Below are 23,674 nucleotides of genomic sequence, written 5' to 3' on the forward strand. Positions count from 1 at the left end.
AATCAATCAATCAATTAATCAATCAATATTAATTTAAACTTAAATGAGTGGGAAAATATATTGTTGAAGCTACAGGAAAACAGCTCACACCAAAGAATGACATACAAACAGAGCGCCATAGGCCATATGAAGAAAAACTTTGCGCAGCTCCATTGCGATGTCTGGTACAACACTGTCTCCTACTTCAAGAACCATTCTGCAAGTTCAGAGTGGAGCAGCTGCAAAGAAGCATAATAAAAAGCCTGAAATCTAAACCCATGAAATCTGAGGGAAGGCTGGAAAAACAGTGTTGGACAAAAGGAATTAGAAAAGTTACTGAAGTGAGACTAAATAATCTTCAAATATATGTCAGAACTGCGCTAATGACAATTGAATGTAATCCATATCCATTACAAAGATTAAATAATTACCTGAAATTCCAACAAGGGACATTTAACTGAAAGTTAGACTGCATTTGCTACCCATGTGGCTTGCAGCACTCTGAAGAAGGCTGCTGTGGGGCCTGGGCTTCTTCATCACTGGAGGCTTTCAAGAGGCAGAGACAGAGCCAGTCCTGCCTGGTGCATCATGATAAGCTGGATGACCTCTAAACCCCTTCTGGTCTGGTTTATTTCAGTCCCAAGGAAAATTCTGAAAATGTTCACAGCTAGTGTTCACACTGTCTAATAAGGACAGCAGCAAAAACATTCCTCAGTGATTTGCCCAGGATGCTATTACTGCAAAAGTTAGCAACTTTTACTTGTACTTTCAGGTTTGTACTTTTGTACTTTTATGGGAGAGAGAGAAAGTGGGCACAGATAGAGGATGGACTACAATTTACTTAGTAGTGCAGTCTCTGAGTTACCTTGTCTAGATAGCACTGTAAAAATATCTATTCAGCTTTCAACTCTGTCATTTCTCTCAATCAGAAATTAAACCTGCTTCTGCCAGCTGCATCCCTTCCTTTGACTGATAAAACACCACTGAGCTGTTCATCATTTTTGTTTGCTGGCCAGCCCAGAGATGAAGCTCATTAAAATTCTCTCTGGTGGTTATTTTGTGAGAAATGCTATAGAATTGCAAATCATTATTGCTGGTTAATCAAATACCTTTCAGCAAGTAACAATATCTTTTGGTTACCAAATGTCTCTTTAGTTGCTTCATATTATTTAAAAAAAAAAAAAAAGAAAAAATTAAAAAAAGTGGTTTTTACAGTTCTTTTTCCTTTTGATGATTTTTAGTACTCTCTTCTGTTGTTTGCCAGATGCTGAAGCTGAATAAATTATTTACTGGGAATATAAAATCTGACGAATGTGCCATCTCCTATTTGAAAATAGTTTTGAATCAGCAGGGATTTCTGCAAATGTGGTTGGTATTTATATGTGGTTGGTAGTCTGGAGGAACTTGCTGATGTCTGGTAAACCTCAGCAATTCATTATTCATATGGTGTAACTGAGTTGTTATGCCACAGTGCTTTTATTGCCTGACTAGAGAATTGAAAAATTTTAAATTAGTAAATGGTGAACAAGTGAAAAGTAATAGTCTTGTGTGCAGAAGAACCTTTTATCATAAGGGGAAACAAAACAGCTTAACAGCTTTCATCCTGTAAGCAAAACCCCACTTGTGTGCACACTTCCATATGCAGGCATCCATATACATTCATCCTATAGCAGCTGTTTTGCATTCATGTGCCAGCTGCCCTGATTGTGAGCCAAAGGCAGCAGAGCAGCGCCATCCGCCCCCTCCAGATTCCCTCCTACTCCTTCTTGGCCTCAGAGGGGCTGATGAAGCTGAGATGCATCTGGCAGGCTCTAGAGCATGTTAGAACCTCTCCTACCATGGGTGAATGTATCAAGGCTGCTTCAGAGCCTACTAAACGTGCATGTTGGCTTGCAGCTATTCAGAGCAACTTCCTTCAGCTTGCTCAAAACATCTGCAAGAGCTCAGCAGATGTCACAGATGCCCATCCCTGGAAGCATTCAAGGCCAGATTGGAGGGATGTAGTGGAAAGTGTCCTCTGTACATGGCAGGGAACTTGTAAGTAGATGGTCTTTAAGGTCCCTTCCAACCAGTGCCTGTAGTTATGGGAAATGCTATGACTGGACTACTGAAGCATGGTTTGGGTGTCTGGGGGACTGTACGGTGCGCATCCTGCAGTGTGTCTTGGCAATTCACAAGCTCAGAGCTTGCTTGAGTTATCCTTGCCAGCTCCTACAACAAAGCAGACAGCAAAATTTTGATCAGCACTTGCCAGTCAAATTCCATTTACTCACAACTAAGCACCAGTGCTATCTCAGCTAAACTTTTCAAAATCTCCTTGTCTCATTGGCAACACTGCATACTGGTGCTGCTCCACTCAGCATCTGTTACATCCTTCTGGCAACTTTGCTTTGTCAGCATCTGCTAGTTTCCTTGTGTTTAGATTTTGTCTTTGATTGATATAACCAGGATTCTTTGTCTGCCACAGTGCAGAAATTTCAATTTTCTAACTGTCTGCACCATTGATTTCTCACAATTCATCTCCTCTAGTTGTTATGGAAAAAATGAGGGTTTCAGTATCTTTGCATATTTTGGAATACTGCAAGGTTTTTCCAGACTTTCATGAAGGAGGACAGGGTTTCTTCATATTTTCCATGTTTCTCTGGGTTAGCTTAATTTCTGAAAGAAATAAAACTGTTGTTTCTGAATTATTGACTGAAACTGTAGCCTTTACCCTTTGTCTGTTATTGTATTTGCTTGCATCTTGTTTTTAATTATTGAGTTATTTAGTTCACTACATTTTGAAATAGGTCATATTTTCAGTACATTTTTCTCAGAACATTTTCTCAGTACTGATTATACCATTGCACTCTTTGAAGAAGCAATCAGAGCCAAAAATGACCTGCCATTAGTGAATTGAAGGTCACTTAGGATGTTCTGCCACAGAAGATCAAATCCTCCCCTGGCAAGTTTTACAAGATTATGAAAACACTGGGGGATGTTTCGGTCTTTTTTTGTCCTGGGATTGGTGAAATGAAGAGTTGGCCATGTGCTAACTTACCCTGGCCATCAGGAAGTGCAAGCATCAGCATTGTTGGTCTCAGTTTTTGATCTTGTCAATGTAGAAAGTCCTTGATTTTTATTTTTGCAAACCTGCAATTTTTCCCCACGTGACCATAAATGTATCATCACATGTGGAGCTAGAGCTCCTGGGCACTGTGTGGACTTTTACACCATTGTACTCAAAATGGTCTGTCTCAGAACAATATCTGGAGCTGTCCCTGTGACGGGATCTGGGGGTTTGAATATTTCAGACTAAAGAGGACCTCGTCCCTGTTTTCCACTGCCCCAGTTGTTGATCTGTTTTCCCATAGGGAATGTCATTGCCATGGTTTAGTTTGAGTCTGTTTGATCTCCCATACATCACTCAGGGTGCAAAGATGGAGTCTCATCTCTGAAGAGAAACACCATAACTTGTGCTCTGCAATATTCCCCTTTGATGGATTTATCCATCCAAAATGTCAGGTGCTGACTCGTGGCAGTCCCTTGGGGTGTCCTCCACCTTCTCTGCTGGTGCTTGAGAGCTCTGGGCTGTGTTTGTCACTCCTGACTGCAGATGCCTCCTACTTAAATGTGGCAAACAGGGACGTGGCAGTGACAAAGACCTTCTGTGGAAATAGCCCTTAACACTTATGTCAGTTTGGTTAATTACTGAGGGTGTGTTTGTTTGTTTTTTAATGCAGATTAATTAAAATATATTACAGTTTTTATGTTTGTGACCATGTTAATCTGTGCATGTTCAGTTTTTATATTGCATCCATTTCCCACAAACCTATTAGAAAGTGGAGGCAGCTTTCCCTCAGCCATACTGAATTTCATGTTTCCATATGATTTGTCACTGCTCATCAGAATTATTCAGATTTTTTAAAAAAATATTGTTTAATGGCTGTTTTCTTCAAGTGGCCTAGGTGAACTTAAATGCAAGAAAGGTCTTAAATCTTGTATTTGACTTTCAAAAATAAAATTGTAATTATCATATTGGGAAAGAAATGGCAAATTGCTCACAGTGGTTCTCAGCATAGAACAACCAGCTCCATGGGAACCTTCAGGCTTGCTGGAACAAAGTTCCTCTGGTGAACTGGGCCACCAGCACCCAACACATGTGGAAGTGTGTGGAAACAAATGGAAGTAAGTGAATGGTAGATGTCCTTGGTTTCTGACTTAGGTGCTGTTATATAATTTGATTTTATAATGAAACAAACCACCTTGTAATCAGATGGCTCATTCAATACGCACCACTGACAAACCTTGACTTCCACCTCTAATCTTGCCATTTGAGTACTTTGTTAGATTAAAACACTATTTCTTTTATGAAAAAGAAGGAGAAAGGCTCAGGTTATGAAAGAGTGTAAGTAAAAAAGGAAAGGTGAGGTGACATTGGCAGCGGGAACGCAGTGTTTATTAACACTGCCTCTCTGAGTGCAACCTGTAAATAGAAAATTTGGGTTCTGGTGACTATACTGTGCTCTTTTTTCTTCCTTTATTTTTTGATAGAACATGTTGGTGAAAAATGCAAACAAGCAGCTTAAATCATAGGAGCAGGAAGTTGAATATGAATAAAGTAGTTCCTGTGGGTGAATTTGATGGGCCCTAACCAATGCTTCAGCTTTTCCCTATTCCCTGTCTGTAGATAAAAGATGCAGAGCTGACATTCCAGGATGAGCTCTGTCATTAGTAGGGAATTTGATCTGTTTTACTTCTGCCATTTAGGATTTTGACTTCCATGTGCTGGGCAATCCTATCTTCACGTATTTCTTAGAAATGCTTCCCTGTGTTGGGTTGTAACATAATTCTTAACACCTGGGGGAATTGTAGCACTCTGTAAGTTGTTAGACTTACATTTCCCTGTAATGTGCTAAACAATAGCCAAAAAAACAGAATCACTGTTTTTTCTTTCATGCTTTTAGTTTCCTAGCTATCTAGGCTTTGCCCAGCTCAGTTCACACAGCTGTATTTAATTTAAATACAATGCAAATGCAGATGCACATAAACAATCAGCAGAATTAATTATGTTCAGAGTGCTGGAAGGGCCACTGGGAATCTTCTTGTCAGCATCTCCTACCCACTCTGCTCGGGCTGTAAGCTCTGGATGACATCTGACTCAAGCACTCCTTTAATTTATAACACTGGCAATTAAATGGCAGTTCTCCAGCCTCTGCCCTAGGGATTAGAGCTATAATAGGCTTTAGAGGTAAAGCTACTATATTGCAGGATGAATTTTGTGTAAAACACTAATGCTATCATGTTGATGCCCTTCAGCAAATACAGTTATTCAATAAATTAAACATTTTTTATATTCTCCTTGACATTTAATAGCATACTTTAATAAGTTAATGTATCTCTGGAAATTTTTCTTTCTGCTGGCACCTAGCAATCCAGAGTAGCTCTAATTTGCAGGTGCTATTTGCCGTGTTTGTGATGAACTAATAAAATAATTTGATCAAAGTCTGCCAACACATTGGAGCTTTGAATACTTCTTTAATTTCTCTAATAATTTATTTTAATTGCTGATAAACCAGAGCTGAAATAACATTTGGTTTTATTGTAGAAAGTAATGATTATACACTTGTTTTGTTGGTGCTTTGGTCACTGCTGCTCTTTATGCATCTGTAGTTTAGCTAGGTCACTGTGGCCAAATCACCCATTACTCTCAAAGCCCTTTAAAATTTATTGAACTGGAACATGTAGCAGAAATGTTACGTGATTCTGTATCTGATAATGGAAGGAGAAGAATGTAAATCAGAGGGATATTCCTAAGAGGGTATTTTAAGTTCTGCCAAGGTGTTTAACAGAAAGGGAACCTTGATTCAAGTGTGTATATACTTATTTGGAAGGAGGGTTTGAGGTGTGAAAGGCCTGCAGCAACTGGGACCTTACTCTTAATTTCTTTATTAAGATAAGAGTGGGAGCAAAAAGTGGTGTTTGGGGCCAAATGACAGGGTGCAAGGGGAAAAAGCTGCTGCAGCTGCCACATGGTTCTGTGCAAGAGACAGAAGGGGTTTAGGTTCTCCATGTGAAGCCCACTGCTGGTGTTTGCATCAGGCAAGCTCTGCATATTACTTCATTGCTTTATTTTTAAGCTGTTTCTGCCTTGCAGTCAGAGTGTAACTTGTTTTGGATTGCACTTCGGGTAAGCTGTGCCCAGGGTGCTCTGTCCCCCAGCACCCGTGGGATCTGTAACAGGGAATAGCAATGAGATTGGATCGTACTTTATAATGGCTGAAGGCAAGAACCAGAAGGAAGAGGGTTAAGGATTTTACCTTTGTGTTTTTCCTGTCCTTTGATCTGCACATAACTGATAGAGGGTTCTTGACACAGTCAGAGGAGCTACTATTTAAGACACTGTACCCCTGCAGTCTGGGTACATTTGCAGCTGGAAGTGGGGGGTGTGTGGTGTGACTGACATTTCTTTGGCATTGTTCTGTTTAATTCCTGCACATTTTGATCACACCACGTTTCCTGTTCAATTATAATGCATTGAACATCTCTTGTGCCAGCCCTGAGACAAACCTGCATAGGGGTTAGGGGCCAATACCTTTATTAAAGATTGCTGTGTTAGGGGGTCAATGCCTTTATTAAAGATTTCCTGTTTTAGGGGTCTGAAGAGAAGTCTGCTTCATCCTGAGGTTCAGCCTTCCTTCCTAGATTTCAGCAGCAGATCTTTGAGATATGCAAATGGGCCACATGATCTTTCTAAGGATTTATCAATTTATTTTTTATTTTTAGCTATTGATTTTTGCAATCAGATCTCATGTGTTTCCTTTTGCCCAGTCAGCACTACTCCACAATTAAGTCTTTCAAGAAAATTCGTTGTGGTAATGTCAAAAAATGAATTACATAGTTTTTTAATCTGAAGTCAAGGATTTTTGTGATATAGCCATCCTGGTCAAATTAATTCTTACTATTGGAGACAGCAGGAATAAGTGCCAACATTTTGAGTCTATTTCAATTTGCTTTAATTTGGTGTATAATTATTTTTCTACAACTAATCAATCCCCATACTATAATTGCAATTATCAAATAATGGAAAGACTCTTTAGAAATGTTGTAAAGCAAGATCTTGTTAAGATTCTGTTAAAGAAAAATCTGTAAATTATTTCAATTTATTTTAATTTCACCCTAGAGGATTTTTTTCTCCACCATCCTAAGTCAAAGGGCAAAATGCACAAAGACAATTGGCAAAGATAAATATCTTCAGGGTGAGTATAACATCCAGGGAAAAGCATGTTTGTGTCTAATTCAAAATAGTCCACAATGTCTTTTTGCTCTGGAGTAAGTGCAGGCTTGTAAACTGTGACTGCATCTGGCACAGCATAAGGAGGGGAAACTTGCTGACTTTATCAGCAGTGGGTAGAGGAGAAGGTGCACAAGCCAGAGGGAAACAGGCACCTGAGACCAGTTTCAGATAATGTGAGGAGATGCAAATGTAAGTCATCTCCATAGGGACATTAAATCTGATGGACAGTGTGATACTCTCATTCCTTGGACCATTGCTTTCACTTCTCACAGATCTGAGCACAGGCTTTTATATCCTGACCAAGCAAACATGAACCATGAGACCCAAAAGAGGTGGTGCTCAGCATTCTACACAGACAAACTGGCAAGCTGACACCCTTGGGTCTGCTGTGGTAGAGGGGCTCCGATTAAAGGCCTTGCATCCTTCACACTTTGTGACCAAGAATTGTCACACATACACCCCATGGCAGCAGAGCTTCTGGGTGGTCATGTCATACCAGGAGCTTCCCAGAGATGGCTGTGGCCAAGAGGGAATGGGACAGGTACAGCTGAGATAAGGGGTAAAACAGCAGAGGATCAGCTGGGAATTTCCACACGCCCACAGCAGTGCTGCGTAAAAGAGCTGGTAATTTATTTCTGGCTTCAGGCTGGGCATCATCTTTGGTGTGAGGTTGTAGAGTGTATCAACCAATCTTCTTGTAAAATGAACTCAGCTGACTGAATAGGAGGATGTTAAAATGTTTGGCCTGCTACTGTCAGACTATAAGAGAGGCACAGTAAAGAAAAACTCAGGTGATATGAAGTGTGATAATACTGGTGCTTTCTGTGTGATAATACTAACAGTCTAGATCATAATCCTGCCAGCATCATCTCTATTTGAAGTGAAATTTTTAAGACATAATTAGAGAAAAATTCTTGTCCATACAATTTGTGTCACAGCCAGCAACTCAGTTCTGAACTTCTCCCTCCATGGCTTGATCACCCTACAACACATTTGTTAAAAACTAGATCCCGGTCTATATTTTTTCCTGCTACAAAAGGACATTATTTTCCTTATTTCCCCATAGATGCTGTACTTTGAAACATATACCAAAAAAACAGCAATTAACATCAGCATAGATTTACTAACATGTGCCAAAAATTGCCAGGATAACCTAAATCCAAATGGGCAGGCAAGAATGCTGTTGCCATGGTAAACTTAAACTAAAACTAGAGTTTTCTTATTCATAGTCATAAAGTCTAGAAGGACAGTCTTAAAAACCACGTTATCTGCATGGCAGAATACAAAGAGAAAGGAGCAGTTAAATGAAGTTCTGCCTGTGGAGAAGCAAAGCCAGTTATCCATAACAATCTCATTGCCTGCAAGATGCAAATACAGGATTTGTGACGGTGTGAAATAATAACGAACAAGATGGGAGTGAAGGCAGAGTCTGGAAAAGACAAATCCTGCCAGACTGTGACTATGAAGTAGAACTAGGGAAAAAGATGAATGGGAGAAAAAAAAAAAATCATCTATGAAGTCAGAAGCAAACAATGGCCACAAAAAGCTGCAAATGCTGGAAATGAACATCAATGCAATTACTGAAGTAAATTAAGTGACTGTTGTCAATGGACTGAGAGCTTTTCCATAGAGGCAATGGGAGGAAAAAACTTAGAAGATTGAACCTTTAATTTTTATGTTTTCAAGTACAAGGTTTGAGTGTTTCATCATAGCTTTTCATCTGGATTTGTCTGAATTTGGCCCCTTCCCTGGGCACTGGCCAGCCCTGCTGCTCAGTGAAGTGCGTGATGCATTTGGCCTAGGGAGCTGTACAGATGTTTCACATCTCTAACGATCCTTTTTGCAGTGGGATTAAATGGAAATGTGAAAATGCAAGAGATGTTCTTAAACAGCATGGCCTTGTGGCAGTGTGGTGCCCCAGTGGCTACCTTCAAGTGCTGGTGATGATGGAGATTCCAAGGATTTTGCCTGGCTAGCAGAAACCCCAGAAACCCCTGCTAGTTGTCATCCATATCTAAGCACCCTCACACAATGCCAATTCCATCTCATTTCAGCACCAGTTGAAACATTATGAAAATATTTATTACCAAAAAATGCTTCATACTTTGGGTGGATGTCTACTATACCAAGGGAATTTGTTTTCTAGCTTCAAACTGTTTAACGCCCCATCAAGGTGTGTACATTAGACCTCCCTAGCCCAGGCCATGGCTCAGCTCATTGTGACCCCTGGAAGGTGTGATGGGATGTCCACCAGCTGTGTGGTGAGCAGAAGGATCCTGCTGGTTGTCAGCAGTGCTCCAGCTCTGGTACACAGTCCCTTGCCTGATTATATAGAATGAGTATCCAGGGAGGCTGCAGCCTCTGCATCTGCACTCTGCTTACACCTTGTGACCATCTCTTTTGCTTTGGGATACATGCCTTTTCCCTGCATTCAAAATTTTTTCTTCCACCTTAGAAAAAAATTTGTTTCAAAACAGCAGCCCACATGCTGAGGAATTAATCTAATCAACACCAAGACACTGGTGCTGCACAGACCTGAGCTGTCTCCCTATTAGTCTCCTGGTGTTTACAGTTTGGTTTGACCTACGCAATAAATCCTAAGTGCCTACCAGCAGTGCCTCTTGCCATGTGTTGCCTGTAGCAGAAGCACTGCCCAGAAGGTCCTGATGCTATTAATCTCTCCCCAAGAGAAATTAAAAAGTCCTAAAACCTTTCCTTAACTCTAACCCTTTTGTTGTCTTTCTGTCATTCAGTTCACTTTCTCTGTGGTTTTCAAGCTAGAGCTGACCAGAGTTGAAAGTAGTTTATAATGAAAACATGCTCCAGTGGTTTATTTAATGGCATTAGGTTATAGAGACCATAGAGCGTGCATCTTACTTTCACTGATGATCAGAACTGCAAAACCAAATTAAAAAAAAAGTCTACCTGAAGCAATCATTACATTTTTTCCCTTGTGCTACAGCTAGGCTATTAACAACCTAGAAATCTGCCCTGTCCTGCATCTCAATTGATTTGAAATATGGTGGAAAACAAGCTTCCAGTATTGCTAATTGTGCATAAAATTTTAGCAGCTGCTGTGTTTCATCATAAATCTGTTTATTTGGGGGAAGAAAAGAAGATAAGGGTTGGTGTGTGCAGTGCAAAAGCTCTGCATTTGAAAAATATTATGTGGGTTACAGGGGGGAAATGCACCAAGAATTAAAAAAAAAAAAAAAAAAAAAGGAAGGAAAAAAGTTATTTTGGCTTTAAAAAGTTAATTTGCAAAGCAGTTTTTCAGTTTTGCTTTCAAGAAGTTGCTGTGCAAATTATAAGGAGGAAAGTCTGCTTCTGCCAGACCTATTTATCCAAACCAAACAGCCATCAATCTGTCAGAGCCAAGGTGGAAATGTGCAACCCCCACAGCAGTGGCCAGGTAAGGGAAAGGACTAGGGGCAGCCTGGCTGCAGTGGGAGGGAGCATCTGTCCCCAGCACCAGGCACCAGTCCCTAGCTGCTTGGCCTGCTTGAGAGGTTTCTGCTCCTTTTCCAGCCTTGCTGACTGCAATAGGACTATGCCAGCCTTCACATTGCACATCTGCTTCACAGGGACAGTGATATTTACTTGCCATGGATATTTTATGGAGACAAAACCCTGATTCCTGAGTCAGTCAGCAGACCTTCTGCGATGAGTGCTTAGCAGCCAGTGTGTGTGGTGCATGCTAAAAGGGAAAACCAGAATTCTTCAAGTTTATTTGCTTTTGTTGTATTACCCCAGGGCAGTACAGCAGAGAATCAGTCCCTTTCCAAACCATGCTGGAGGTAGGAATGTAATTATCCTTGCCTTCAGTGCTGAAAATCTTCTAAATTTCATTTTTGACAACAATGATCTGTGAATTTCTCTAGACTGAAGATTAATGCACCTCATTCTCCATCCCTGTCACTTGATTCAGTCATCTCCCTCTCCTGGAATGTGTGTGTTTGCCACTGTGAGCACACCAGAACCCAACAAGCAGGCAGCCCTTGCACAGACCTGGCTCAGGCTGCAGAGGCACCTCCCATATGTGTAAAATCCTGGAGAGGATTTGCTCAAAGCTGCTCACTTTGGGGATAAAGCTAAGATTTTTTTTTCTTAGAAATTATCCTTGTCTGAGGAAATCTCAGAGTTAAGTGGAGTTTGAGCTTTGTGGGGGCTGCAAAAATGCAGGTCTTAATGCATAAGAAAACTGATTTTCTTGCTGACTGATTTTCTCAGAAAAATTCAAGGCAAAACCCATAAAATCCTCAGTATTTTGTGCATCTGATCACATTATCACACTGTTTATCTGCAAATCTCATTTTGATCAGCTTATATTGTCTTTTTCACTATCTTGCTGATGACATTTACTTCACATGGATTTGTTTGATGTCTAGTAGCCTTCTTGTGCTGTCTTTCAGAGTTTTTATTTCAGAGAATCATAGCACAGCTTGCATTGGAAGGGACCTTAAAGATCACCTAGTTCCAACCCCGCTGCCATGGACAGCAGCACCTTCCACTACCTGACATTGCTCAGAGCTCCATCCAACTTGGCCTTGAACACTTCCAGGGATGAGGCATCCACAGCTTCTCTGGGCAACCTCTTCCAGTGTCTCACTGCCCTCACCCTCACAGTAAAGAATTTCTTCCTAATAGCTAATCTAAATCTACCTTCCTTGTCCTGTCTCTACATGCCCTTGGAAATAATCTCTTTCCATCTTTCTTGTAGTGTCTCTTCAGGCACTGGAAGGCCTAATCAAGTCAGCCCAAAGCCTTCTCTTCTCCAGGCTGACCAATCCCAATTCCCCAGTTGTGTGGGAACGCCCCACAGAAGAGGTGCCAAAATGTTTTTTGACATAATTGCCTTCTGTCTGAGCAGGTATGTTTTATGAATAGAGAGAATAATTTTTTTTTCTTGAAACGTAATATATTACATGTTAATGGAGGCTGTGATCATGTGGGAGTGTGTTATTTCTGAATAAAATGGCTGCAGCTCTGTGCTTGGGTCAAACAGCTTGTGAACAGACAGGCATTGAAAGCTTCACAGCATTCCTGGGCACCCCACAGGTGTCTGACATGTAAATGACAGTATAATTTTGTCCATGAGAGACAGAGGAAATAATTCTATTGCTAATTTTCTCTACATGAAGCCAGGTAATTGACTGGATTAAAAAAAAAGTTGTGCACAATATAGTAAAGGCGATTTGCTGTGTAACTGATATTTATTTTACAGGGCACCCCATACATACAAGAGAAACTAGGGGGATTTGTGTTCTGTTATATGTATAAAGTGATCTCTTATGAAAAATCTGACAAAGTGAAATCTGACTCAGAATTATATGAAATACTTCACATGGAAAATCTGACCCTCTTGCATAGGGTTTTTTCTGCCCATTACACTCTGTCTTCTCTCAGGCATTGCTCGGGATGGGAACCTGCACAGCAGAGTGGTAAATAAGTGACTTTTTGAATTTTCAAACATGACAACCTACTTTCAGCTGCTTGACCTAGCACAGAGAAAGGAAAATGCAGAGTGCAAAATTCAGCACCTCAGAACTGCTTCTTGCCTACATTTTCACACTCTTCATGTGCAAATAAAACACAGTAGTCCTGCAACCAGCAGAAGTCTGCAGATACCAGCTGGAGTGTTCCTGCTCAAGGCAGTGGACCTTAATCATGAGCTGTATGTTCATTAGGTGGAATTCTCTCTCAGCTGAATTAAGCTTTCCACATAACACAGGCACAATACAGCATCACCTAACACTTGCACTGGTGTGGGTGGTGTCCTGCCAGTTCTGATGGCCCCTGGGAGCAAAGGGATTGCTTTGCAGGCTGTTCCAGCTTCCCAAACTGAGAGGCCCAAACAGCTCCCAAAGCCATGTGGCTCTTAGACTCCTAAGTAGCACCTAAACTAATTTACTCCAACTTTTTTCCTTTCACTTTGCTCACGGTCAACTGCTTTTCCAAGCAAGTTGGAAAAGCTGCTGGGTTTTTGCAGAGTGCCTTGATCTGAACATTTTTCTTAGAAATGTCACTCTGTTGTCACTCTCATAATTTCTGTGTGTTTTTTCTTTTGGTAGACATTAGCGATTGTTTTATCTCATGCTCCTGTTCCTCTATGTATTCCTCGAGAAAGGATCTGTTACAGGAATTTTCTCACCCCAAAGAATTGTACTCTTGTAAGAACAAGCAGTAAAGTTTTCATGGTGCAGAATTTTGCCTAGGATATTCCCAGGAGATTTGAAGCCTGCTTTGCTTATTACCATGAGATTGCATATGTGCTGATTAGACTCACCTTTTTCATTTTCCAAAGGAAAATGTTTAATTTTTACTCTGAGCATGATTTTCCAGTGTATTGGTTTGTTCCACAGCAGATATACTTCTTACATTGAGTTTGTTCTAAATGCAGTGGAAGAAGCTTGTGGAAGCATCTTTAGCTCTACTGTTTCTCTGATTTCAGTGTAACCTTTTACTTCCCTTTTGTGACTCCTAGTGTCCTTCACATTTTCAAAACACTAATTCAGATCAAAACTTTAGAATTAGCCATAATGCTTTTGCTCAGTCCTTGGAGAAATTCTGTGACTTTTTTTTTGATAATACAAACATCTTAACAGGTAGGTCACCAACCAATTTTTCAGAGATTTATACTTCTATTTTAAAGTACACTTACAGTGAGAGTTTGGTCTTATGATGTTTTTTTTTTTATGAGATGTGATTAAACCCAGTTGGTTTTGCATTTGAATTTTGTATTTTATGTTTCCTTTTTGTATCTTTGTTCGCTTTTTTTATTTTATGTTGGTCAGTTGTACCTTTTATTCCCATCTCTTCTGAGAGCTGACCTGACTTGAAAATAGCTTATGGATGGACATAAATTGAAATTCTTAACAAATTTGCTATTTGATACAAAACTGTCTTGTCACTCTTCTGAAAATATCTTTTTTGCCTCAGGTCTTGTAAACTATCAACTCTATTAATTCCTTGCACTTGCCTGTGCCTCTGCCTGTCTTTCGTTCCAAGACACTGTATATCACTTACTCCAAAACTCAGTATGTTTACAGTGCCCACGGAAATGAAAAAGCAGAAGCCCTCGTAAACTAAGTAGTTTCCTAATTAATACATTTAATCTAAAACACCCCAGCAACTTAGCTTGAGGGGGAGAAAGAAGGAGGAGAAATGTGCTATCCTTGAGAATGCTCTCCCTCTGCTTATCTTGAAGACACAGTTATACACCTCTGGAAAGTTGCTCTAACCTACACCTCTCGCCCTCTGCAGCAGTGGGAAGAGTGTCTTGCTGTATTCATATCCCTTTCAGCCACAGCTCCTTTCCTTTTACACTGCGCTTTGTTGCTTTCTTTTCAGCCATTTAAGATCAAGTGCTATTGTCCTCTGCTGATGCTGCTGCTGCTGGAGCACGGCAGGACTTTGAAACAGTCTCCATGACAATCAGAGAGATGTAGTCTGGATCCTAATGGGGGTGATACATGGCTGTGACTGTATCCTGCAGAGCAAGGTACGTGTATGCAGCTGCTGGAAGATGTGGGTTAAGAACGGCTGGTTCCTGCCTCCTTTTACGACCATGCATGGTGCTACGGGGAAACCTCTTTGCTCTGTGCTGCCACAGCATCTCCTTTTCTGGAGATGCTCCCCAGGGGCTGATTCTATCTGGTGTGAGGTTTAGAAAGGGATGGGAAATATTAATGGCTGAATGATTATAATGCCTTAGAAAATGGAGCTGAAAGTGCAGTGTACAGAGATCAAAATTAAACACAGTATCTGGCTGTGAGATTTTGAATTATATCAAAAGGGAATTTATTCCTGCTTTTTAACTTCTTGTTACCTGCAGAGCTGAATTCTTAAAACACCACTTCCTGCCTGTTATGGCAGTATGCTGTGTTCTGTCCAGTGTCTTCATGTAAAATGAAGTTTTAAAATACAAAAAGGTGTGCTAGTTTTAGGTTCATCAGCCATTCATACAGAACAAAATATTCAAATGCTATGATTTATAAAGTACTGGATGGCGGTAGGCTGGTTTTTTCCTTGGCCTTATGATGTAAAAATGAGGACAAATGCTGTGGAATGAAAATGAACATGAATTCTCTCTGATGAGCAGGATGTAACCTGTTTTCTGATTGTCTTGTCTATGATGATGTCTTTGCCCATTGTTTAAATGTGACAAAACAGCTTTATGATGATGCTGCTTTAATTATCATAAAATTACTTCTTCAGGGCAAACTTCAGTCACATTAGTTTGATATTCTTTTATTACCAGGTTCTTTGTATCACACTTGAGCCAAGAAACATAATCAAAAGTTATCCTGAATACTGAAACTCTAGATATTTTTATGTGTTTTTAATGGACCATGTGCAAATGGCCATATAAAGTTAGCAAAGGTGAGAACTGCATAGCATGACATATGGTGAATAAAATTGATAATATTGGAACACTGATGAGAGCTATGTAATGCTTATGTATCTATTAATATCTGTATCCACATACACCCCCATGTATTCTAAATATATGTACAGTAGCTCTAACTTTCAGCAAGTAAAATGAGAATTCATAATGCAGTAGAAGGGAAAGAGCATGAAAATGAAAACAAAGGCAAAGCCACAATAAAACTGAAGCAGTCAGAAGGAGCAAAAGCAAAGATACCTATTAAAATTCATTCTATGAAAGGAGGATTGTGGATGTAGGGAGCTATTTTCAGTGAAAAAATGTTTAAGAGGAGTTTCTTGGGGTTTTGCAGAAACCTTTGACCTTTCATGTATACTGTGATCATAAAGGCTGTGTCTTGATACAGAGATAAGACAATGTTTGGGTATTTTAGGATGAACAGAATGCATTTTCTTAATCTTTCTTTACATGACCTACCAATGATAGACCTAACCCTTTAGAAAATTCTCTATGTCTACTTTAACCTTGGCTCCATCTAGATGCTTTGGTCATCTTCTCTAGTGTGTCAGCCTTTATGTTTAGTGACTTGTGCCAAACACTCCATAGGCTGTCTCTTTATGGACAATTTCTCTTTTACCCTAGCATATTCTCTGACAGATTTTAATATAATTCTGCTGTTTCACCCTTTTCTTTTCACTCCAGACTCCCATTCCTTTTTTCATTAGGAACACAATTTTTACCACAAATTCTGCATATTTCATGCCGGGAATAGGCTTGGAGAGAATCTCAATTAGGATTACATGAGAAATATCCAGACAAATTTCTTGAGATCTCAAAATAATACCAATGCAGAAATCATTCTAAGTACTATATTGCTAGGAAGGAACCAGGTCCTGTGGAAATATATCCTGATGGGAGTGAAGTCTGACCTCCATGTTAGAGGATAGTATCTCAAACAAAGAATATGCACATCTGGCTCAATGCCAAGAGAGACCTGACTGGGAAGAAGGCCAGGGCAATCAGAGCAAGAGGCAGGACACTGAGAACTGAGCCCAAGGTACAACCAAAAGAGGAAGGGAAATTAGAAGACTCAGCACATTGAGTCTGGCATGGATCTCTAGCCAAGCCCAGGCTGTGTAGCTGTTAAGTCTGTTATACCTATCATAAAATCAGTAAAGAGAGAAAAGTCCTCTGGGTCTCTCTTGCAAACTTGTTCTTGCTAACTTTTTCTATTTCTGTTCCTGTTGCTGCCTCTATTTCTATTCTTTTATTGCTTGCTAATTGCACCTTTTCAATGTTAATGTCACATACTTGGTCACTGCTCAAACTATGCATTGCAAATTTAATCACTCCTTGGCCACCAGCTCCCCTCAGTGCTCTTATTTGTGCTGTGGTTCTTTAAACAGTAGTATGTAGTATGTGAATATCTCACTAGAAATGAAGTAATATTCCCCACACATTTCTTTTCAGTCTTGCAGAGAATGATTCTTGCTTCTCTCAGCTGCTGCATTTTTGCATACACACACAAGCTACATTGACCTTTTCTACTACCATATTTCTTTGGTGCTTGAAAGTAACTTGCTGGGGTTTATCCTCTTAGTCCTTATGATGTTTCTGCCATCAAAGAACCTCTAACAGAAATCATATTCCAAGCTAATTTTCTATTCTCTAGTGCCTGTCCTTTACGGTCCTTTGCCAAGGTGATTCTTGTTCTGTTACTATTGGCATGTGTTGCTAATTAATCTATCCCTCTGTCCCATGTTGTTGGCCTCTCTGTTCTTCTTTTCTCTTCTCAATTTAGCATAACACCTATGAATTTTATTAATATGATGCTTATGTCTCTTTCTTGCTCATTCCAACTCACGTTATTCTGTAATTCTGTGATTACTAGAAGTATTAAATCAGGCAAAACCAAACTATTCTTAAATATTGACCTGTCCACCCTATAAATTGGTGTTCTTCTCTTTGTCAGTTAGTCTTGTTTTGGTCCTTCATTCCAGACTTCAGACCAAATGAGATATTTATTGCATAACGAAGTTCAGTCAAGCTTTTTAAGAATGATTTTGGGAAGCATTGGAGGCAATCTTCCATTCTCATGCTCTCTAGTTTTATGTCAGTGTAACTGCCTGGCTTTGACCAATTATTTAAAAAAATGGCTTCAATCCAAGAGTATTACATTTATTCTGTTCCACTCATCCATTGATTTGGTAATTCCATAAAAAAGTATTGTCTTTGTCAGGCAAGATATATTCTTTATAAATCCGGCCCCTTATTGCTCATCATTGCATTATTCTCTGCAAATGAAGTGACTATTTCTTAAGAAGACTTTTCTATAGTTTTTGTCTTTTTCCAGCGCTAGAAGATAAACATATATCATTGTAATTAGTAAGAACTTAATTCTTTTATGAATCCTGAGACAGTGCCACATTTGCTTTTCTGTTCAGCATTGGCAGAAGGAGGACAGATAAAGGCATAGCTGTCTCCTTCCCCTCTTAGCACCTCCACACACCTGTGGTGTGTGATTCTAACCACTTGATGGTGCCGGAGATGTGGTGCAATGTGGCCACACTGTGCTTCTAAATTTAAGATTTTGCAAGATAATTTATGTGGAATGTTATAGTAGCTTTAAGAGAATTCAGGAAGAATGAGTTGTATCATATGTTTGTTTTCTTAGTGTTTTTTTTTTTTTTGTTTGTTTGTTTGTTTTTGTTTTTTTTTTTTTTCAGTTTTTCATGGCCAATAGATTTTTGTCAGGAAGTGTTAAAGGTCCCCAAGGAGTGTGCTACCAGAGTGTGACTATCTTATACCTATGTGCCTGTATCAGAAGATGATCAGGGTATACTTGGTTTAAACACTGCTAGAATTGCCCTGTACTATCTTCCGTAATTCTAAAGCTGTGTCTAAGTTTGGAAGGTACATTATGCTTCTGCAAGTACTTTGAGTTTTATTTCCACAAGACCAATACTCACATTGTTCTGTTCCTCTGCTGTCCTGTGCATTTGCCCACTACCAAACATAAGCAAACACAATCTCATTTCTGGTGTAAGATATTAGCCAGATACCTAAGAAAGTAAAGTTAGGTTGCCTTGAGGTAGGGAGGTGAAGTTATCTAAGGGGCACAGTTGACTCCCTTGACTGGTTTGAATTTCAGCACATGAAGAAGTACACCTTTCTCCTCTCCTAAGAGAAATAAATATTAGAAGGCCTGGAGAGCAAGTTCATCCAGAGCTACATGTCATAGAATCCTCATGTGAGATGTTATGGACTCAGCTGTGTACTCACCTGAAAAATCAAGGTTTACTTTGAAGAATTAGGTTTTTAACTAATTCACTAATTTGCAGCATAAGTAACCTAGACATCTCTTTTGTTGCTGTTCTTGCTCCACAGAGCTGAGCAGAGCTTTGCAGTGGTGTCCACAGCTGTGCAAGCTGCAGCTGGGAAGGGACAAGGACTTTGCTGGGCTTCTGTGCCTGTGAATATGTTGTGTTTTGGTTTGGGTTCTAGACATGGCAGTTCTCTGATGCATGGCTTCTCATTTACCTCACTATCCAACCAGGAAGAAACTGTTGTATTTCTAAATTATTTTTTCTTTCTAGTGTTCCACAAATAAGAACTATAACAGCAAAAAATGCAGTTAGCAACTACTGAGCTCACTGACAAGTCCAGGCTGAGAAGTCACATTTAACAGTGGCTTCATCTAGGATGGAGAAAGGGATGGCTTTACTTCACACTGTAATGTTTGATCATCCACAAGTGGATTTACATCTTGCTCAGTTGTACCCTCATGTGGGAAAGATGAGGTATACAGCTAAGGAAAGAAACCACTTCAACAACATTCTCTAAATATGCCACTGACTGTAAACCAAAGCACAGTAGAACACTGGATTTCAAAAATATCAGAAAATATCCCTTTTTTGTGTCTATGGTCTTTCAATAATGTATGTTTATTTCCACTTACACATACATATATATATATATATATATATATATATATATACATACACATTTATACATACATATTTATATTTTTCTGAACTGAACTGCTTACTAATTAAAATCAATACAATGTGTTGTCTGCCTCCTTGTTCTGCAGTCAAACCATAAATGCAAGCAAATTCCTTTTTCCTGGGAAGTGTCTGATCAAAGGAAGATCAAAGCAGAATCTGAGTTCAGGGTGTGTAATTTTTGGCTGATCAAACACAGAGATGTTCCCCTGCGTTGAAACGAAGGTTGGAGGAAGTTAACTAACTGGCTATAACATTTCCTTTGCATTGTCAATTGGCAGTCCAAAGGGCTCCTTCCAAATCAGAAATAAACTCTCTTTGCTACCATAGTGCATAATAACAACAGACACCCTTGCAAAATAATCTTACAGGCGAAATGCAGAGCCATACCCAGACCCTGCCTCAGTCTGAAAGTCTGCTTGGGAGTTTTTGCTGGCCCCTATTTGTCCACTTAGTGGACATGCAGCTAAGAGGATTGTACTGGAGAGTAGAAGGCCAAATGCAACAAGAGCAGAGGTTGCTCGCACTGCTACTGTGTTTCTGCATGAATTGTTTTCTCCAGAGAGGTAGCTGGATCCTCACAAAAGCTGGGAAGAAATGATTCAGACATCAGCACTATCAGTGGGCAGATTATATAGCCCACACTTTTCTAATCTCTGAAAGCTAGGTTGCTTTAAGACATGACATTTAAGATATCCCCTGCTAAGTTGTTAGCATTAACTGTTATAGGCCTGGCTATACTTGTTGTGCAAATAAGAATCTGATTCTTTTGAGCTTGCGAAGCTGCTTAGAGCCCAACAGATGTCAGTAATCCTAGCATCATAAAACAATATGTATTTTACCATCAGAAATAAATACATTTTGGTCAGCAATTATATTGAAGTTTCAGCTTCAAAAGAGGTTATAAACAACAGTGCATAAAACAAGATATGTTTTAAGATGAGTGTATAACAGCAGGTTATAAAACAAACATTTGGAAATAACTTCCAAATTATATTCAGAAGTGAAAACAAAAGTGGTAAAAATATTTCAGGCTCCACAATATGAACACTGATTCAAACAATTAAGAAAACAGCTAGAGGACTGAGTTAATACAGAGCCTTCAGAAGTTGTTTAAATGTAGATAACTGAGATCACATGTGTACATGTGTAGGGGAAGATCCCAAAAATTCTTTAGGGAAAATCAGGTAGCATGGTTCCCTGACATGATTGTATTTCCTAATAAATCCCAGCAAACTTCTGAAATCTACTAGAGATTTTTTTTCCTAACTGGTGACTAGAACAAGGATGAAAGGTTTCTGGTAAAATTACTATTAGAACATTGACAAGAGTTAACCAGGTGAGTTAACATACTCCCAGAACAAGGAAGGTGAAATCCTGTAGCAGGGTATACAGTAAATGCTCCACAGCTTAAGCTTGCTGGGAATGCAGATCTGAGCAGAGCTGATGCTTGTCAACCATGTGTCCCTCTGCTGTATCTGGAGGTGGTGCTCAGGCTCTGCTCTGAGTGGACAGGTCTCACATTGAGAGGCATCAAACCAAGTTTGTCTCCAGGAAGATTGGACTTGGAGAGGCCAAAAAAAGTGTCCCCTGCCTTGCTCTGCTTAGGGTATGGTCTGACTTGCCATCATGAAGAAGATCCTGTTTCCAGTACATTCTCTGGGCACCCAAAATGAGTTCACTCAAAGTATTTCCCAAGCAGTTTCCTGCAGACTTGCTGGGGGATCACATGCAGAGAAGGAGAGTTCCTGCGTTATCCTATTCTCTCTTACTGGGACAGAGTAAGTGCTCACCTACAATAAGCAAAACCACATAATCTAAGTAAATGCATTTATTGACACACAGTGGATGTGTTCTGCAATTCCACTATAGACAACTGCCTGTGGAATCTCTGACATTTGCAGACATAAAAGGAAGCAAACCTGTCCTGTTCCTGTCACCTCGGCAACACAGTGAGCGTAGACATTGACACATCAGAGAGAGGTGTTCATTTGTATCTTCCAGAGCTCAAAGGTAGAAGGCTTCACTAAGGAAGCAGTAAGAGAGGAGCATATTTAAACCAAAGCAGAACAGAAGATTTATGCTGTCTGGTATGTGTGCTTCAAGAAGCCTGCAGTAGTAAAAGCGCGAAGGATTAGAAACAAAGCCAGAGTAAAAGAAACCTCCAAGAGGGCAATTTAGTACAGACCTTAAACTTCCCAATGGAAATAGAAGAGACAGAAGAGTTTGCTTATAAAATATAGGCCCTAACTGAAAGCGATTGGGTCCTGCCACTTAATAAATAACCATTCATATGCTGAGGCTTCATAAGTGTGTGTGGGCATGCTCTTAGCCCTTCCTGGCTGTAAGATAAAAAATGTGTTAACTTTAACCACCTTCACAGAACTGAAGCTGGTTCATGTTGGATTTCAGCTCAGTTGTGAGCATGTGTATGCTCAGTAAAAAGTGGTACCTGTTAAAGTGACATGAACTGCTCACAGATCTCAGATTATGCAGTGATAGGTGTACTAGAAGCTGAAGACACAGATAACTTCTACTGGGCTAAAAACTGTGTAGCTCTATTGATCTGATGCCAGCTGAAGATTGAACCTATTGCACTTAACAGATATCTACTTTGGCTTCTAAAATAATAAAAAAAAAAAGATCAAAAAAAATAGTAACTAATAAGACTCAGCAGAGCTGGTGAGGGGCAAATACTGAACACTTGAGCAGGCACAGTTTAGTTAGAGACTCTCAGCACAGGCAGAAAAAAAAAAAGTTCAAACTTGGCCATATTGGCTCATCTTGCCCAAGTGAAGAAAATGGTAACAAAATAGGGTGAATGTGTGGGCATCCTTCACAAGGACTTCTGGATAACTTTCAGTGCCCAATGAGAGAGTAATCTGTAAGGTTAACAAAGGACCACTGGTGATGAAATGCTCACTTGATTTGCTAACAGAAACCAGAGATGGCAAATGGGACAGAGGGGTACAGAGAGACAGTGGGATAAGAGTGACAAGTGGCAATATGTTGAGCTGTTCTGTTTCTGCTATATATAGGAGGTAGCAGCTATCTTACAGAAGGAAATGTAGAACAAGATGTGCAGATTTGGAGACGATGTGGAACTGACAACCTGAGAAATGCCATCCATAAAGGAAGTAAGTCGAAGATGCTGAGAAATCTGCCTTATGCGTAGGATATGAGGGATGAGCAGGGAGTGCAAACCAAAGATGGAGAAACCAGAATATGGTGGTGCGAACTGTGCTCATTTGCTCATTTGAAATCTTGATATTGTTGCAGGGCAATGACTCAGAAGCTAGAGGAGGTCACTGAGGGAAGAAAGGCCAGGCCAGAATAGATCCCCATTTGCAAAGAGCTAAAAATCAGAGAAATACCTTAGTTTTCACACAATAAAGGAAGTTGCTAGATTTGAAGAGTAAATGTGTGAACATTCTTGGAGTCATCAGTCACTTATGCAGTAGTATGCCAAATAGTTTTTCCGTGGTGGCAATGGTAATTAAAAGTGCAAGAGCAGCACTGGAGGTTCAGCAGCCCCCCAGGCAGCTGGCAATGATACCTGAGAAGAAGCCAAGAATGTATTTCAGCCAGCCACCATGGGAATATGAAATTGTGTAGCTAATGCTTTCCTTCTTGAACTTTAGGACATTTTTCACTGTCATGGTTTGACACTGGCACAATGCCAGTGCCCCCATGAAAATGTGATCCCTACCTTGAATGCTGTGAAGTGGAATCTAGAATAGAGCAAAGCAGGCCCAAGCTTGATAACAGGAAAAAAACTTTATTAAACTACCACTACAAAAGAAAAGAGAAAACTAAAGAAGGGGAAAAAAAACCACACAAAGATCCAAATGAAAACCTTGCAAAACATTCCTCCCCCCACCACCCAACTCCAACAAACCACAGTGAGACACAATCTGGACCCCAATCAGGTTTCCACCCTCCAAACAACCGATACTCAGTCCATCGAGGGAGCAGAGTCTCTCCTGTGCCACAGACCCCCCAAGAAACACAGCTCCACATCCTGTGTTT

The 23,674-nt window shown here is 40.0% G+C and overlaps 1 protein-coding gene across 2 annotated transcripts in view; it reads left to right on the forward strand.

Annotated features, from left to right (window-relative positions):
• DDX10 (DEAD-box helicase 10) overlaps window positions 1-23,674 on the forward strand; it is a 267,130-nt gene that overhangs the window by 223,683 nt on the left and 19,773 nt on the right. The gene's annotated exons all lie outside the window — the stretch shown is intronic.

This window comes from Lonchura striata, chromosome 1, assembly GCF_050655825.1.
Source record: "Lonchura striata isolate lonStrDom1 chromosome 1, ASM5065582v1, whole genome shotgun sequence".
NCBI classification, from domain to species: Eukaryota; Metazoa; Chordata; class Aves; order Passeriformes; family Estrildidae; genus Lonchura; species Lonchura striata.